The sequence below is a fragment of the Papio anubis genome, chromosome 10 (genome assembly GCF_008728515.1).
Source record: "Papio anubis isolate 15944 chromosome 10, Panubis1.0, whole genome shotgun sequence".
Lineage (NCBI taxonomy): Eukaryota > Metazoa > Chordata > Mammalia > Primates > Cercopithecidae > Papio > Papio anubis.
This window is the reverse complement of record NC_044985.1, coordinates 99,243,501-99,263,393: the sequence shown is the minus strand read 5'-3', so window position 1 is coordinate 99,263,393 and position 19,893 is coordinate 99,243,501. Positions and strand designations below refer to the sequence as shown.

General features: G+C 39.3%; 1 long non-coding RNA gene across 1 annotated transcript in view; it reads right to left on the bottom strand.

Moving 5' to 3' along the window:
* The window catches only part of LOC103876502, a 37,891-nt gene extending 19,337 nt beyond the window's left edge, over positions 1-18,554 (bottom strand). The window contains exons 1-2 of the long non-coding RNA XR_001893771.2: positions 16,949-18,554; positions 14,050-14,142 (exon numbers count right to left, since the gene is read on the bottom strand). This is a non-coding gene — a long non-coding RNA (uncharacterized LOC103876502). The remainder of the gene's footprint in view (positions 1-14,049; positions 14,143-16,948) is intronic.
* Positions 18,555-19,893: the final 1,339 nt, after the last annotated feature.

The window sequence follows — 19,893 nt, the reverse complement described above, 5'->3', positions numbered from 1 at the left end:
TCTTTGATACAAACTGACTTTGAAGTTGGTTGAATTAATGTCCAGGCATAACTTGGTTTTTTTGGGGTTTTTTTGTTTGTTTGTTTGTTTTTGAGATGGCGTTTTGCTCTTATTGCCCAGGCTGGAGTGCAATGGCGTGATCTCAGCTCACCACAACCTCCGCCTCCTGGGTTCAAGCAGTTCTCCTGCCTCAACCTCCTGAGTAGCTGGAATTACAGGCACGTGCCACCAGGCCCAGCTAATTTTGTATTTTTAGTAGAGATGGGGTTTCTCCATGTTGGTCAGGCTGGTCTTGAACTCACAATCTCAGGTGATACAGCGGCCTTGGCCTCCCAAAGTGCTGGGATTACAGGCGTGACCCACTGCACCCAGCCCATAACTTGTTTTATTATGCATTGTTTTATTGTACTTCACAGATATCGCAATTTTTACAAATTGCAGGTTTGTGGCAACCCTGCATTGAACAAATCTATTGACACTATTTTTCAACAGTATGTGCTCACTTTTTGTCTTTGTGTCACATTTTGGCAATTCTCATAATATTTTAAACTTTATCACTATTGTTATGTCTCTTATGGTGATCTGTGATCAGTGATCTTGATGTTACTATTCACTATCCTAACTTTTTGGGAGCAACACAAACTGTGACCATATAAGATGGAGGAGAACTTCATCAATAAATGTTGTGTGTTCTGACTGCGCCACTGACCAGTTGTTTGTTTGTTTCTCTCTCTCTCTCTCCCCCCACCCTCTCTCACTCTCTCTCTCTCCCCCGCCCCCTCTCTCTCTTCTTTGGCCTTCCCATTCCCTGAGACACAACAATATTGAAATCAAGCCAAGTTATAATCCTACAATGGCCTCTAAGCATTCAAGTGAAGAAAGAGTTACACATCTCCCACTTCAAATCAAAAGCTACAAATGATTAAGCTTGGTGAGGAAGGAATGAAAAAAGCCAAGATAAGCTGAATGCTAGGCCTCCTATGTCAGTTATCCAGGTTGTAAAAGCAATGGAAAAGTTACTGAAGGACATGAAAAATGCTACTCCAGTGAACACACGAATTATAAGAAAGCAAAACTGCTTTCTTGCCGATATAAAGTTTTAGTCATCTAGATAGATCAAACTGGCTACAACATTCCCACAAGCCAAACCCTAATCCAGAGTAGGGCCTAATTCTCTTCAATTCTATGAAAGCTGAGAGAGGTGAAGCAGCTGCAGAAGAAAAACTTGGAAGCTAGCAGAGGTTGGTTCATGAGGTTTAAGGAAAGAAGCCATCTGCATTTCATAAAAGTGCAAGATGAAGCGGCAAGTGCTGATGTAGAAGCTGCAGCACATTATCCAGAAAAAAATCTATAGCTAAGATAATTGATAAAAGTTGCTGCAGTAGACCTGGTGCAGTGGCTCACACCTGTAACCCCAGCTCTTTGGGAGGCCGAGGTGGGCGGATCACCTGAGATCAGGAATTCGACACCAGCCTGGCCAACATAGCAAAACCCCATCTCTACTAAAAATACAAAAATTAGCTGGGCATGGCTGCATGCGCCTGTAGTCCCAGCTACTCAGGAGGCTGAGGCAAGAGAATCACTTGAACCCGGGAGGCAGAAGTTGCAGTGAGCCGAGATGGCGCCACTGCACTCTAGCCTGGGTCACAGAGTAAGACTCTGTCTCACAAAAAAAAAAAAAAAAAAAAAAGTTGCTGCAGTAAACCACAGATTTTCCATGTAGATGAAGTAGTCTTTTACTGGAAGAAGATGCCATTGAAGACCTTCATAGCTAGAAAGGAGAAATCAATGCCTGGCTTCAAAGCTATAAAGGGCAGGCTGACTCTCTTGTTAGGCGCTAATGCAACTGATTTCTTAAGTTGAAGCCAATGCTCATTTACTACTCTGAAAATCCTAGGGCCCTTAAGAATTATGTTAAATCTACTCTGCTTGTAGGACAACAAGGCCTGGGTGACAGCACATCTGTTTACAGCATGGCATGGTTTACTGATTATTTTAAGTGCACTGTTGAGAACTACTGCTCAAAGCAAAGGGTTTTTTTTTTTTTTTTCAAAATACTACTGCTCATTAACCATGCACCTCATCACCCAAGAGCTCTAGTGATGTACAAGGAGATGAATGTTATTGTCATGCTTGCTAACACAGCATTCATTCTACAGCAAATGGATCAAGGACTAAGTTTGACTTTCAAGGTTTTTTTGTTTGTTTGTTTTTGTTTGTTTGTTTTGTTTTTTGAGATGGAGTCTCACTCTGTTGCCCAGGCTGGAGTGCAGTGGCATGATCTCAGCTCACTGCAGCCTTCGCCTTACAGGCTCAAGCGATTGTCCTGCCTCAGCCTCCCAAGTAGCTGGGACTACAGGCACAGGCCACCACTCCTGGCTAATTTTTTGTATTTTTAGTAGAGACAGTGTTTCACCATGTTAGCCAGGATAGTCTTGATCTCCTGACCTCGTGATCCGCCTGCCTCAGCCTCCCAAAGTGCTGGGATTACAGGCATGAGCCACGGCACCCAGTCTCAAGTCTTATGGTTTAAGAAATACATTTGGTAAGGCTATAGTTGCCATGATAATGATTCCTCTGATGGATCTGGGCAAAGTACATTGAAAACCTGGAAAGTTTTTACCATTCCAGATGCCATTAAGAACATTCATGATTCATGGGAGGAGATCAAATTTTCAACATTAACAGAAGTTTGGAAGAAATTTATTCTAATTTTCATGGATGACTTTGAGGGGTCCAAAGCTTCAGTGAAGGAAGCCACTGCAGATATGGTAGAAATAGCTAGAGAACTAGAATTAGAAGTGGATCTTGAAGATGTAACTGGATTGCTGCAATCTCTTAATCAAACTTTAATAGATGAGGAGTTGCTTCTTATGGAAGAGCAAAGAAAGTGGTTTCTTGAAATGGAATCTACACCTTGTGAAGATGCTGTGAATATGCTGAAATGACAACTTAATTAGACTATTTCATAGACATAGCTTATAAAACAGTGGTAGAGTTTGAGAGGATTTATTCCAATTTTCAAAGAAGTTCTACTGTGGGTAAAATGCTTTCAAACAGCATCACATGCTACAGAGAAAACTTTTGTGAAAGGAAAAGTCAATTGATGTGGCAAACTTCATTGATGTCTTATTCTAAGAAACTTCAGCAACTACCGCCTTGATCAGTCGGCAGTCGTCAACACGGAGGCAAGACCCTCCATCAGCTAAAATGTTACAACTTGTTAAAGGCTCAGATGATCATTGTTGGCATTTATTAACAAGAAGATTTTTTTTTTTTTTGAGACGGAGTCTCCCTCTGTCGCCCAGGCTGGAGTGCAGTGGCGCCATCTCAGCTCACTGCAACCTCCACCTCCCGGTTTCAAGCGATTCTCCTGTGTCAGCCTCCTGAGTAGCTGGGATTACAGGCGCACAGCACCACACCTGGCTAATTTTTGTATTTTTAGTAGAGACGGGGTTTCACTGTGTTGGTCAGGCTGGTCTTGAACTCCTGACCTCGTGATCCGCCCACCTCGGCCTCCCAAAGTGCTGGGATCACAGGCGTAAGCCACTGCACTTGGCCGCAATAAGGCATTTTTAATTAAGGTATATACATTGTTTCTTTAGACAGAATGCTATTGCACACTTAATAGATTACAGTATAGTAGAAATATCGTTTTTGTATGCACTAATAAACCAGAAAGTTTGTGCAACTTGCTGTATTGCAATATTTGCTTTATTAGGGTCATCTAGAATTAAACCCACAATATCTCTGAATTGTGCCTGTTTTGCTCTGACCCACTTCAGAGCTCTGGGTGACCACTGAAGATTGAGAGGGATCCTCAATGAAGTGGATTTCACTATTGGGAGTGGCCCTATAAACGAGGGAATAGAACTGTCCTTGGAGGGAGGCAGCCACATTTCTGGCTGCTCATGGGTTTAATAGTTAATTCAGTGGGTTAAGAAACAAAAAGAGCCAGGAGATCCTAGGTCAGAACTTTCTCCACATTCATGACATCTCCAGCCTTGCTAGATGCAACAGCTCTGGCCTTTCTCAACCCCTCCTCCCAGTCCTCAAGGAAGAATGACTTATCTAATTGGTAAATTTGAAAAGAATAAATAGGGCATGTTCACTAGGCCAGCTTGCTCACAGAGGCCCCTTTGGGAGACCCAGCCCAGGACTGAGTAGAAAGTCTGCCTGGTTATATGGCTCATATTAGGAAGTCCATCTGAGGCCAATTGACATCTAATGCCAACTTTATCAGTAATTAGGGTGGTATTTGGGCTCCTTATTACTTTTCTTGTTTCTCAATGGTTCCAAATCTAGGCAGCAAAAACAGATGCTGTTTACTGAGTCTCTGAAAGAGTGCATCAGTGGAGAAAGAGGCATTCTTCCCTCTGCTGAATTAGTAGAATAAAAGCCTGGAACTGCTGCTAGACATCTTATCACTGTATATTTGTGCATGGGAGGAGTCCTGCCTGAAAACAAGCCAATGCAGAGAAGGCAGGGCCAGGAGTATTGAAAAGAGCCCAAGTTCTGATGACACATATTAAACATCTACATGCAGCTGTGTCTGATGCCTGTGAACTTTTCAATTATAGGAGCCAACATCTTCACTCATTTGCTCAGGCCAGTTAGATTTTGGATGCTTGCAATTGAAAGAGACTTGACCAGTATTGTTTAGGGATGGACTAATTTTTTGAACCTCAGCCACAGAAACATCTGGCTTTTTAATTTGTTTCTCAATTAGATAAAATGTAAGTTAAAAATGTTGTAAACCACTGGCATGAGCTTATAACTTTAGTTGCCTGGTTCAGAAAAAGTTAGTAGCTCCTCCCAGCCCCACTACCTTTAGAGATGCTCTTGTCAGACACCTGGAGGGGGCAGATGGATGGGTGTGACTGAGGAATAGAATGTTACTTTCCCAAATAAGAGAAGTGCTGCTTGGTAGATAACTACATCATGTTATCTCTTGTTTCTGAGCTTTCAATAGCGAGTTAATTTTCTTCGCACTTGAGTACATATTTGATTTAAAAATCTCTTATGACAGTAACTTCAGTAGCTCATATTTGAAATTTTAGAAAAAGTGGCACTTCTTTTGGGGAGGAGGTTAGTGAGAACTGAAAGAAATGTGAGAGAAGAATTAATTATGCTTCCTTGAAGGAGGCATCAGAAGAAAAGTTACATTAATGAAAAATTAACAGCATTAAGGTTTTCAAACTGATTTCATGTGTGTCTCATTAACATGGGTAGGAGTACAAACGTGCCTGTCAACATCAAAGAATTTCCTGAAGACTTCCTTATCAAGGTTCAATTGCACATTGAGACAATTGCTCTAGGGCCAAAGAAAATCATGTGGAACGGCAAAGGGTGGGAATTCTTCCAGGAATGAAGATGAGATGCCACTAAGATGAGAGCTAAGATGAGAGCCACTGGTCATCTCTCTGAAACAGGATACCCAGGATGTATATAATTTGATGATCACAAGGGATGAAGACAATAGGGTTTAAGAGGGCAACAGGAAATCTAAACACAGACAACTCACTTAACTGTGAAATTGGTTGCTTAATGGTTGGTATGTCTAGACCGAATCCACACGTAACCAAGCATAGGAACAGGAAGACGTTCCAAAAACTAGGGGTGAGAAATAGGTGACGCTTCTGCCTGAATTTATGAAAAGAAACCATATGTAAATTAGATAACTCCCAGAGTTCATAATTTTTATGCATCTTCGTAGGTTTGCTTTTCTCTTTTTCATTCTTATAGAAGTCCACTGAAGTCTTTAGGCTACTTACGCATTGATGAAACGACCTCTGAAACTTACTTTCAAAACAGAATGGCTTCACTTCATTCATTTTAGTAAAACCTTTTCATGATATTTTTCCAAGTGAATATGGGTAGTAACATTTTGTATAGGGATGCTACCATCTTTATCTCAACATGGACAAAATGGAAAATTAATCTGCTGAAGTAATACAAGTTGAGAAAAAATTTACCTTTAATTCTTTATTAAAGTAGCTGGAAAAAAACTGAGCTAAAACAGAAAAGAAGTCAAATAAAATGACATCATTTACCCTAGGAAGACAGTCTAGCTAATTTGTGTCCAATTCATACATATATCAACTGTTATCTGTTTTAAATATTAAATTTAAAAATTAGGTTTCCAATGTATACAGAAAAAAGCCTCTCACTGACTATACAAAGATGATAAAAAGTAAGGTACCATTTTAACCTTATGTCTCGTATATGTAACTCGATATATCATAATAAATATTTCTCCAATAAAGTTCACACATAATGCTTCCATTGTAATTTTTTCTATACAATCCATAATTATTATTATTATTATTCTTTGAGATGAAATCTCCCTCTGTCACCCAGACTGGAGTGCAGTGGTGCGATTTCGGCTCACTGCAACCTCTGCCTCCCAGGTTCAAGCAATTCTCCTGCCTCAGCCTCCCAAGTAGCTGGGATTACAGGTGCCCACCACCACGTCCAGCTAATTTTTGTATTTTTAGGAGAGACGGGGTTTCACCATGTTGGTCAGGCTGGTCTTGAACTCCTGACCTCAGGTGATCCACCTGCCTCGGCCTCCCAAAATGCTGGGATTGCAGGCGTGAGCCACCACACCCGGACACAATCCATAATTTTTACAAATTTCATTCTTAATTACAATGAATATGATCTATTTTTAAAGCAACACTTTATATTTCTTTCCCTCCTGAAGTAAATCCATGTATATTCTTTCAACAGGTCACAAAGGTCTTCCAGACCAGATAGCTCAACATACTCCCAGCAGGGATGCAGTATGGTAAATTCTGTTCCTTTTGCTTTGTTTATTTACTCATGTAACAGATTAAATCTTGTCTAAATCAGTGTTATCTTCAATGTTGCTTCTGCATTATTGCATTTGTTAGGGTTCTTTCATTGCAAGCAACAGAAACCAACCAGGGCTATGGACCAAAAAAAGGAACGTATTGAAAGAATATCAGGGTTTGCTAGAATCAATATGACTCTAGAGAACTGGGCTTGGGGTTATACTCTTCTCTGAGCCCCAGACCTTAGCAGCTACAGTTGGGTTTCTTTCTTTCTTTCTCTTTTTTTTTTGAGATGATGTCTCCCTCTGTGGCCCAGGCTGGAGTGCAGTGGCGCGATCTTGGCTCACTGCAAGCTCCGCCTCCCGGGTTCACACCATTCTTCTGCCTCAGCCTCCTGAGTAGCTGGGACTACAGGTGCCCACCACCAAGTCTGGTTAATTTTTTGTACTTTTAGTAGAGACGGGGTTTCACCGTTTTAGCCAGGATGGTCTCGATCTCCTGACCTAGTGATCCGCTGCCTCAGCCTCCCAAAGTGCTGAGATTATAGGCATGAGCCACCGCGCCTGGCCCCTACAAGTGGATTTCTTAAAGGCATCTCAAGATCTCGTCCTCCTCTTGTCAAACTTCTCTCCTGCTTAAAAATTTTCCATGGCTCTCCATTGCTCTTAATATAGTCAAGAACTTAGGCTCAGAAAGGCCTATCTGACTGTATTAATCTGTTCTCACACTTTCTTTAAAGAACTTTCCAAGACTGGGTAATTTATAAAGAAAAGAGGTTTAATTGACTCACAGTTCCACATGGCTGGGAGGCCTCAGGAAACTAACAATCATGACAGAAGGAGAAGTAGGCACAACTTATATAGCAGCAGGCGACAGAGAGAGACCATGTGAAGGAGGAACTGTCACACACTTATAAAATCATCAGATCTCATCTGAACTTATTCACTTTCACGAGAACTGCATGGGGGAAACCGGCCCCATGATCCAGTCACCACCCACCAACTTTCTCCCTCGATACGTGGGGTTTATGGGGATTATAATTTGAGATAAGATTTGCGTGAGAACACAGTCAGACCCCATCACTAACCTTCAATGATCTTGAATGTGTTGCCTGCACTAACTTCTCCTTTCCCAACTTATGCTCAGCACCCAACCCCTTCCAATCAGACCTCTGTCTAACTCGTCAGCATCCTCTCATGCCAAGTTCTCTCGACCAGTAAGCTAGAGCTTCCTAACTGCTTTGACAAAGCCCACAGCACTTCTGTAAGCTGATCACAAAGATGCCAAACTATTGAACTGTTTGATATGGCCAGAAGCAGAGGCAGGTTCATTGATGCTTATATGCAGTGAGGTGAAAAATACCAGGATGTGAGCTCCAGTCCAGTCATGCTGATCTCCTTCATGTCCACAGTGCATCAGCCTCTCCTCTGCATCCAGGCTTCTATCCATGATGTTCCCACTGCCAAGAATACTATGCTCAACTCCTCACCCAGCTTATCCTTTGAGATTCAAGTTTTGCACCAACTCTTCTAGGAGATCTTCATCAACTTCTCATATTTGGTTAGCACACCCTATCATTCAGACCCACAGAACTCTTTACTCCATCTTTTGAAATATCTGTGGCACTAGAAGTTATTTTCATGAATGTCTGACTCCCCCCACTATATACCCAGTGGAGCCGGGTCTCGGTCTGGTTCACTGCTACATTTCCAGCCACAAGAAGAATGTGGGCAGATAAACATTCAATAAATTGTTGGTGCTGAGTGATTGTTGGCAATCATGATTCTCTAGATATAAATAAGTAAAAATAATAGCAATCATTATCTTATATGTGTAGACTCTTTTAAAATTGTTTTTGTAATTAGAATCCTTTCTTATCTGGAAATACAGAAAGTGAAACACTGTAAACAGAAATTAACAATACACCTAAAGTGGCACATCCCATTAGTGGGAGATCAGTAATGAGAACTCAGGTTCTCTGCCTTGCTGCTCTGTTAATTAGAAGTTTGGGAAAGCTTTGGGCAGGTGTCTGACTTTCTAAGTCTGAAATCCTATAGAGAAGCTAGAATTCCTTTTCAGAAAATACGCATGACTGCCACAGTCATAGACAGGCTTTTAGTTAGCATGAGATATTGTCTGACCCATTACAGCAGCATAATCACACTCATAACACTTTCTGCTGATTCGCCTGAAATTTCAAGCATTAGGAGATTTGGTTATAAAAATTTTTTTATTATCTGTCATCTATCAATTTTGTGTTTTGATTTTAAAAATGCAACCAAAAAGATAACAGGAAAAGCACTGAAAATATCCCATTGTTATAGTTATTCAAAGAAATTTTTTACAATTTTATAAAATTGCTAGCTCTCTACTTGGGTTTTTCTCTAATGATTCCACACAATTCACAGAGCAGCTGAAAAGAAGGAAAAGGGCTTCTGGTAAGAAATATAAGAAGGCAAATGCAGCAACCATGTGCAATTCTGATTTCTTTTCAATACACCATGTGACATTTCTGATTATAAATTGATGGCAGACCCATACTGGTATGAAAAATTTACTATTGTGTAATGCAGACATGTTATTCATAACAATGTACCAGATGGAAAATGTGAGCATTTTTTTTTTTTTTTTTCTGAGACGGAGTCTTGCTCTGTTGCCCAGGCTGGAGTGCAGTGGCCGGATCTCAGCTCACTGCAAGCTCCGCCTCCCGGGTTTACGCCATTCTCCTGCCTCAGCCTCCCGAGTAGCTGGGACTACAGGCGCCCGCCACCTCGCCCGGCTAGTTTTTTGTATTTTTAGTAGAGACGGGGTTTCACCGTGTTAGCCAGGATGGTCTCGATCTCCTGACCTTGTGATCCGCCCGTCTCGGCCTCCCAAAGTGCTGGGATTACAGGCTTGAGCCACCGCGCCCGGCCTAAATATGAGCATTTTAAATGGAAAGCGAGTTATTTGCTCTTTTCTATCTTGTATAAATCTTCAAAGCATAAATTAAAAGCAGAAGAGCGCCTTGTACAGTTTCAAGATCTAAAAACCTCTAGCATTCTCCGTAAATTTCTCAGCAGTGTGAAGGACAGTGTGTTCAGCTAGCCAGACAGACACTCTTATCTGTTCTCTAGTGTTGTTGTTCCACTCTGGGATGACTGGGTTAAAGAAAAATGTACCCTGAAATGAGTATTTCCAACTCTAAATATGCAACACAAACCTTGAGGCCAGACAGGGTTTATTTTAGTTTCTGTTCACGGTGCTGTGTGTGCTGCTTCATGTTGAAAGTTTTCTCATTCAGAAAATATTTCAATCTTTCATGGTTTTGCAATGACTATATAAAAGAGGACTCAATGCACAGAGAAATAATCTCTTAGATAGTCACTTGAAATGTATTTATTTTCATTTTGTATTGCCTGAATAATTTATGTGTTATATTTTGCTACTTATACAGATGAGGAACTTAAAAGGCAATTTTTTAGAGCTAGGGAAGTTTTTTTTTTTCTTCCATAAACATCAAGCTAGTACCCAGAATGTCCCTCATAAGCAACATAATAAAATAAAAGATGAATATTTAATACATAAGGAGAAATAGAAAAATTCACACTTACATTATTGCCATACACCTCAATGAATAAAAGAACTACAAAGCGTGAAACCGAAATGTCAAAATGACAAAACCTCTAAAAGGGAAATATCTCCATTGGCCAAGAATCTATAAATTATTTCTACCCTTAAATACCAGCATGGGAAACCACAGAGCATACGTTAAACTCAGAAAATAGGAAACAACGCTTCTGTGACAAGGACAATGTGGCATATCAAGTGCTTACACTGCCCTGCCACTTCCTACTTCAATCCATCCCATATGGAACTGCCAGAAGAGCCTTCTGCAATTCTGGACATGTTGCTCCCTGGGTTGAAAATATTCAAAGGCTTCTTCTTATCTACAGAATACTTAAAAACCCTCTAAGTCTTTAGTTTGGGGCTTGAAATATTTATAAAGTTATATTATGACAAAGATTTTCTTCAAAATAATCTGGGAGACAGAAGAGAAGGAGGGAGGAAGTAGTGTCATAGTTGGAATATAATGGGTCATGAGTTGATCATTGTAGAAAATGGGTGGTAACCACATGGCGTTCATCATTCAACTTTCCCTACTTTTATGTGTTTATAAAGTTAAAAACAAAACAACAACCCTTCACCTTAACATTCAAAACCTTCTATAATTTGGACTTAATAATTTACCTTTCAAGTTTACAGTCAACCCCTCAAGCACCTAAAGTCACATCCAAATTCATTGTCAAAATTTTGTCCCTGAGCATATCTTTTCTTGACTCAGAGCCTTTGTTCCAGCCATTTTTCCTTCCTGGAATGTATGTGTCACCCAGCTTCGATTATTGGTCTACATTTTCAGAGTCTGAGTTTTCTCCTCTTTAAAATGATGGGTACGGGCCAGGTACGGTGGCTTATGCCTGTAATCCCAGCACTTTGGGGAGCCAAGGTGAGTGGATCGCTAGAGGTCAGGAGTCGAGACCAGCCTGACCAACACAGTGAAAACCCATCTCTACTAAAAATACAAAAATTAGTCAGGCATGGTGGCATGTGCCTGTAATCTTGGGAGGCTGAGTCAGGAGAATCCCTTGAATCCAGGAGGTGGAGGTTGCAGTGAGCCGAGATAGCACAACTGCACTCCCGCCTGGGCAACAGAGCACACTCAGTCTCAAAAAAATAAAAATAAAAATAAAATGACAGGTATGGACTAGAAAATTTCCAAGGTCTCTTCCAGCTTGAAATTACTGAACGAGGCTTGACACTCACTCCTAAAGACAAAGATCTACTTAGGAATAAAGTCTGTGGAACGCAGGACTCAACTAGCTACAGTCTGAGCTGGAACTGATGTCACCTGTAATATCAAGTTGTTTGGGGGATTTCAATAAAATTATATTCTCCTCCCCCACCTTTTAAAAAATATTTCACTATTACTAACTTCTTTGAAACTTTTCATCTCAAATGAAAGCTGGCCTAATAATCTGTAAGGTTCACTTAGCAATACATTTCTGTTGCTGTGGAGATGGGATGCCTTAGGGAGAGAGGTACTTTGAGACTGAGACTAGGTCATTAAGGACTGGTTGTAGGAATTTGGCAAAACAGTGTGAGATTGTGAAGTGTGAAAATGAAAAACGGGTTCTCCATGTACCATATGAGCACTAGTTCTCTTATTTCAAATGACTTAGAGTGAACATTTTTGTTGCTTAGATTTTCATTATTAATTGTTAATTAAAATTACTTGAGTGATTAAAAACTCTTGGCAGCCACTGAATGTAACAAAAGAGCAAAAATTGTTTAATAGATTATTTAAATCTATTTAAATTGTTTTAAGTTATTATTCAAAATAAATAAATATTCTTATTGTCTGATTATAAAAGTCACACACATTTGAACCAAATGGCTTTGGTTATGTATCTCTGTTCCTCTTCCATGATCACTATCCCCCCTCACCCACCCACCAAAGTACAACAGGTGTTTCTGTGCTCTGTGAGCCTGTCTGATTGGATCAAAGGGTAGAGATTCTATCAGGGTTCTATAGCTGGGATTCAAATTGATTAATCAATCTGAGTGTTTAAAGTGGGAATGTTAAATTGGAGGCTCTGTGAGCTGACTGTTAGAACTCTTGGTTGACAATGACAGAAATGCAAGCTCAAGTGTGCTTAAAGAAAATATAATAACTTGCTGGCTCAATAACTTAGAAGTCCAGAAGCATGATATGTACAATGCAGCACGGTATAGATGCTCAAATGACATCTTCAGGGCTGAGCCCCTCCACCTCAGATCTCACTTTTCTTTGGGGTGCCTTCATTCTCAGGAAGGCTCTTCCCACACAGAGGCAGAGTAATCACCAGTAGCATCACACCTATATTCTACCATTTTAGCAATTCCAAACGGAAGTGTGATTATTAATTAATTCTTTAAAAATTCTCAGGAAGGGTCTCCATTGGCCTAGTTTGGACTGCAAGCCCAGCCACGAACCAATAGTAAAGGCTGTTGGTAATCAGTCACTGCAATGCTCTGATTACTGGGACCTGAATCAAAATCCTACCCAGAGATCAGCTGGACCTGAAAAGCATGCACTGAAAGTGGAGAATGATGGGTCTTTAGAGGAAAATCGAGGTGTTTTCTCTTATCACAGGGTCACGTATTAGAAAAAGAGATCATAATATTAGGTTGGTGTGAAAGTGATCGCAATTGTTGTCATTATATTCAATGTAATATACTCAATGGCAAAACTGTGATTACTTTCACATCAACCTAATACTTAGTTAATTGACTATTAATTCACTGATCAACTGAGGGACTACCTAGGGCCAACTTTGGAACAGCCCCTTCTTGGAGAGAAGATATATAATCAGAAAGCTGCTAGCAGAATGGACTGACTGACTGGCTGCAGACTTGGGCTTTTTATGATCTAAGTGGCTATGGTGCTTTCCCATTCAATTGATTGACTGTCGAGCCTTATTCGTTGGTCATTGTTTATCTTTGCTTGGATTATGCTAGGAGAGAATGACCAAGGCACTTGGACCAATCAAATGATGAAGGAAAAGCATATTTAGGGCTCCTACCTGGTCTGCTGTATATTTAAACATGGCTTACCCAATTCCTGGCCAGGCGCGGTGGTTCATGACTGTAATTTCAGCACTTTGGGAAGCCGAGGTGGGAAGATCACTTGAGGTCAGGAGTTCAAGACCAGCCTGGCCAACATGGTGAAACACTGCCTCTACTAAAAATACAAAAATTAGCCAGGTGACGTAGCAGGCACCTGTAATCCCAGCTACTAGGGAGGCTGAAATAGTAGAATTACTTAAACTCGAAAGGCAGAAGCTGCAGTGAGTCCAGATCATGCCACTGCACTCCAGCCTGGGCGACAGAGCGAGACTCCATTAAAAAAAAAAAAAGTCCTGGAGTAAGTCTCAGGCATCAGGAATAAGCCTATTTATCAAATATAGCATAGTAACCTGTTGATCCAGCCTGCCTTGTCAGTTAATTTTCTCATTACTTACCTTTGAAGAAAATATATTATACATATTTGGTGTTTGCCAACAGGCAGAAAATGTGGTTCCATTTACTGTCCAAATAAGCAGAGGTAATCAGTTTCTCATTTCTACAAAATGCAAACCTTTTATTGGTAAATTTGTTACAATTTAGAAAGGATACATTGCCCCTCTTCATGCTTACAAAAATTCAGTTAACCTCAATCCAACTTAAGCCTCACCTCCTTTATAAATCCTTCCTTGATCACTCTGCCTACAACAATTTTCTTTCACTTCTTTTTTTATCTCACCTTTTCTTCTCTCATTTTCTTTTTCTGCAATAATAATACTAAATGTTACTCTTTGAGCAATTATTATGTGCCAGGCACTCTGTTAAATATTTGTTAAGAATGATCTCTTTAAAATCCAACAAACAAGGTAGGTTATTAAAGACGATGCTTGTTTTGCAGAAGCACGGAGAAGCTAAAAAGTTTTGTTCAGTGTCACCTAATTTAGTGATAGAGCATGACTTTGAACCCAGATAGTCTGATTCTCAAGCCCACGCCCTTAGCCACTTTGCTACACAACCTCTCACCGCACTTTTGATTATGTTATGTTATGTGGCAAAAGGGATTTTGCAGATGTAATTAAGGTTATTAATTAGTTGACTTTGTGTTAATTAAAAGCAGATTATCTGGTGGGGCTAATCAAATCACACAAACCTTTTAAAAGCAAAGAGCTTTCTCAGACTGGTGACACGAAATGTCAGAGAGATTCAAAGCACAAGGCCACTGCTACCTGAAGATGGAGGGGAACACGTGCAAGGACTGGAGAGCTGCTTCTAGTTTGTGAGAACAACCCCTGGCAACAACCACCAGGAACTGAATTCTGCCAACAATCCATCTGAGTTTGGAGGCAGACTCTTCTCCAGAGCTTTCAGGTAAGAGCTCAGCCTTGATTTCAGCCTCATGAGACCCTAAGCGAACCCAGTCAAGCCCACCCAGACTTCTGACCTACTGAACTATGAGATAATAAATGAGTGTTTTTTTAAGGGGCTAGATTTGTGGTCATAGATTTGTGCGTTAGTGGAGAACTAACACAAGGCCAGACACAGTGACTCACACCTATAATCCCAGCACTTTGGGAGGCTGAGGAGGGTGGATCACCTGAGGTCAGGAGTTTGAGACCAGCCTGGCCAACATGGTGAACCCTTATCTCTACCAAAACTACAAAAATTAACCGGACATGGTGGCAGAGGTCTAGCCAACATGGCAAAACCCCATCGCTACTAAAAGTACAAGAATTAGCTGGGCATGGTGGTGTGTGCCTGTAATCCCAGCTATTCAGGAGGCTGAAACAGGAGAATCACTTGAACCCGGGAAGCAGAGGTTGCAGTGAGTGCCACCGCACTCTAGCCTGGGTGACAGAGTGAGACTCTCTCTCAAAAAAAGAAAACTAACGTACACTTTTTTAAAATTAGGCGAACCATATGAACTTGTCAATATTGACTGTTGTGACCTACAGAAATAATTACTTCATTTGACTCAATCTAACATTATTTGAGGATGATCAAGCTAATATTATTTGCTGATGGGTTCTTAAAGACTTGACATTTCAGGAAGACAAAAACTAAAGGTTTATAATTTTACTCATCCCCATGTTCTTTACTTCCCAAAATGCACACACCAAAAAAAGTATACATGTTGACAATTTCTCAGTTCTATGACAGAGAAAATGTCCTCCACTGCCTACCAATTGTGAAGACATTACAGTTTGTGTCTTTTCTCCAATGTGATCTTAAAATGTTTGAGATCAGAAACCATATTTTTGTTTCCAGCACAATGTTTGTTACATTAATAAAGCTTCAGGTTTACCAATGTTGGCACTTTGAAATGCAGAGTTAGTGATTCAGTTATGCAGAGTAACATCGGAGAATTTGCATTAGCATAACCACTAGAGAGAAAAGACGTTTTTCATTTCAGACCCTAGATTGAGACTTTAAAACCCTTTATTTTCAAACTAAAAGAAGAAGTAAGGAGCACTGAAAGTTCCCGTGTGCAGAAACAGGACTCAGAGGTGATGACCGAGGTGAAAATTGAACAGGTCATCCTTCTAAAACAGCCCATGAGGGCATCCTGAGAACAAAGGACAATGCAATCTTCATTGTTATAAACTCTTAATTATCCAAAAGGCCAGCAATTGTGCTTTTTTTAACAGAGCTTAAAATACATATATTTTTATGTACCTTTTACGTATTGGTCAAAAGACACAAAAGATTAATTCAGTACAAGGTGCAATGTTTGATCCCATGGAAAGAGTTCTGAGACAAGAGTCAAGACCAAACAGCTCCTCCTAGTTGTCATTGAGGGCATGACATTTACTATCAAATATTAAGGAAATTTTCTGAAGTGTGACTCTGAGATGGAATAAGAAAACTAGTCATGTATCCTGATCATTGTTGCCTCAAGGTCTGTATATCAACTTTGCTCCATTCATAGAGATAATAAGCAGCTGTGGTTAACTGATGAATGATTGCCAGGTCACTAGAACCCATCCACTTGGGAACTCCTCAGGACTGTGCTTCCAAATTAATACGGTCCATTCTTTGGGAAACTTTTGTTCAGTGTTTTCCTTCTAAACTTTAGAATCAGTCAAATAAATTTACCAACAAAATTTTAGTAATATACAAGTACTATTTACAGAGTGATGTACAGAATCTATTTTCAGAACTAACAAAGGAATACTAGCAGTAAAAAAGATCCTGCAAGGATCTTTTTAAAAATCTGCTTAGAAAATAGATATGGTTCAACACCTTAATTTGTAAAAATTTATTTCAAATGGTCTCGTTCAATAGCCCATTTTAAATGTTCTTTGTTCTTTTCTATTATTGTAAGCAGAGGCATGCTGTGTACGCTTAGTGTAGTCTATTAACTAACATAAAAGAAAAAAATTATGAAAAGGTTTTCATCATTGCATGATTCTGTTGCTCTTATAGAATACAAGTATTAGAATTGGAAGACATCTTGGAAGACATGCAGTACAATACAAGCATGAGTGACTCCCCTTCAAGTATCATCCCCAAGTAATTTTATGTTTTTTGTTTAACTATGGCAGCCCATTTCCATCTTAGATAGCTCTTACCATTAGGAAGTTCATCTTTATGGTGAAATAAAATCCTACCTCCCTGTAATTTTTATCTTTAGTTACGAAAGTCAAACTGTACTTAAGATGTGGCTATTTTGTTCTTATCTTGCTAGTTATAATTTAATTACCAGTCTTTAAGCACTGTGAAAATTCTAACATTCTCCTTCTATCAAACTACATTCTGCATTGTTCAGCAATTTGTATCTCCATAGAAACAATTCCTACACATAGAATTGTAATTCCCAGTGGCATAATTGTAAACATTTTCTCAGATAACTTCAAAGCCATTTCTGAAATTTCTTCTAAAACATTCACATGAACTCAGATTGTGAAAATGAGTTATACCTCCTTTGAAGTCCAGTTGTTTTTTAATTCCTCCAAATATAAATATTAAAACTAACATGTCAAAGTAAGCAATAGTAGTATTAAGACAGTTAATACTGAAGGTAAATGTTAAACTCATGCTACTTTCTTTGCAAAGAGCATCTGCAAATTTAAAACCAAGAGTGGTTTAATTATAGATAAATCTACTTGAAAAGTTACATTAAATGGTTTTACATGACATATCTTGGCATTTTATACTTTTTTAATTTTCAAAAGTTTATTTATAGAGAACACAGCTATTAGTGATGATGATTCTAGGTTTAGAGGGAACACCTTTTCCCAGTTCCTGGTGATTTTCCATAAGCATAGTCTTGGTGCTTCTCTGGGCCAATTTTCCCAATTTGTTTCTCCTCTGGAGAAGTGAAGTGACTCACTGGCTTTGTAAATTTGGGGAAAATATCCAGACCAGACTGATCAACTCTGCTCTCCTTTTCTCTCCTGGGTAGAGAGGCTGCTCACTGCGATATTTGCTGCTCCTCTGTTTGTCCATGCAGTTGGCTTTACTGGAACAGCAACGTGCCCTGTGTGGGCCACTTCTGGCCAGCAGGGCCTGGAGAGGACGGATGAGACTCCCTAACTCTGGGTACACTACGCAGGCCTCCTTCACTCTCTTCCTGAGCCACTTCCTTCACCTTAGCCCCCATCAGTTCTCTATGTGGAATTCAGGCAGGAAAGAGATGAGCTGTTTAATGAGCGCTCCTCTCACCCCTAGGGACCCTCAAAATGGGAAATCATGAAGTACAGGAACAAAGATCTTTTAATTACTTAAACAGAGGAGAGAAACAAAGCTTTTATTCTTACTAGTGGTCAGGTATGAACTCTTCATTTCTTCTGTTAGAAACAAAAGCAAATTTAGGATATAAATCTATATTCCTTGCTAAGATGTGTGCTCCAATATTCTGAGTATATGCAAAATGTGCACATGAATGTTTAAGAAGTACGCATATATCATTATTTTGCATTTGGGCATTTTTAGGTGAAGTTGAAAAAATATAATGGACAAAAGCTTTTTTACAGTTATGTAATTTTTGAACCCAAGGAATAAGAATTAATCTAATCCAACACATTTGTTTTATAAATAGGGAAACTGAGGAACAAAGATTTCAGTATAATCAAGTTCACATAGATATATACTGACAGAACAGGAACTGGAATGTCAATTATATAAAAATTGTAACTGATAAATATCATACCACCCAAAGCCACCAATGCCACTCTATAGACAACTGTCAAGCATCTTTGCAATATACTAATGATGTGAATAGACCAGATATAATTTTATTTAGCTTTTAAAATGAGAGTAATTAAGTGACTAAATTATACAAATATGTACCTTTTCTATAATCATAAGGCAAATCCATAATAAATTAATAAATAACCTAATTTCTATTAGTGCTTACTATGCCACCAGATTTCACATATTCAACTTTTAACAGAATTTAACTTTTAACAGAATTTTAAAAGAATTTTTCTCCTTGAAATAACAAGGCAACTTAGACTAGGCTGTACTACTACAGATTCCTGATCATACTCCTGGGTAGCTAAAAATCAAAATAGTTAATGCAAGAATTATATATATTATGTGTAACAGTTAACTTTCTAAGACAGTTCCTTTTTGTTGTCAATATTAATGACATCTCAGAATGTGAGTTTTAGGCAGTCTTCAGCCAGCAATTTCATCTTACTAAAAACTGAGCAAGCTTTTCACAACATACTCATTTTTGTCTTGAACAATAAATAGTACTCCCCATATTCACTCACATTGTTTTATGCACTATGAGGTCATTTGAACCTCACGGGCTTCTTTCACATCAGCAATTCCAACAGAAGAGATTTCTTTGAATTTTGCTGCTTAGGCAGAAGTCCAATATTGAGGCAATAGACAAGAAAACATAAAAATGAATCATGAAAGCTGACGTGTCATTTGGGAGAATGGCAAAGAAGAATACAGCATCACAAATCAAAACAGATTGAGAGTCTAAAATCAGTGATTGAGAAAACCTTTCTAGGTGGCTGAAAGCTGACTTACCCCAAGAATTGTCACCTCTGGCATGTAGAAGTCTCATCATCTAACCTTTCAAGAGGGATTTATTGAACATTTGTCATGTGCCCAACTTGGTGTTCCATGCTCGAAAGAATACAAAAGAAATCAAAATATTATCCCTGCTCTTAGGAGGTTTATTCTTTAATTGGGATGAGAAAATCAGATACCTGAAATAACTAGACTAATTACAACAAAATCTCTTAAGCAACTTCCATTCAACCCACTTCCCAACTGTGCTCTGCTTTCCCTCCGTAAAATGTACTGATGACGTCCAAGGTATACTCAAACCTCATGATTCCACCCTACCAGGTCACTGCTCTTGTGCTGTTATAATTCGATTTATATGTTTAACAGAAGTCAGTTGTTGGGTACCTAACTGTTTATTGCCATTGTAATGGATTTGATAATTATGTAATTAAGTTAAGCTTTTTTTACCTTTTGTATTTTTCTGTTTTGCATTGCTATAAATAAATACTTGAGGCTGGGCAATTTGTTAAGAAAAGAGGTTTATTTG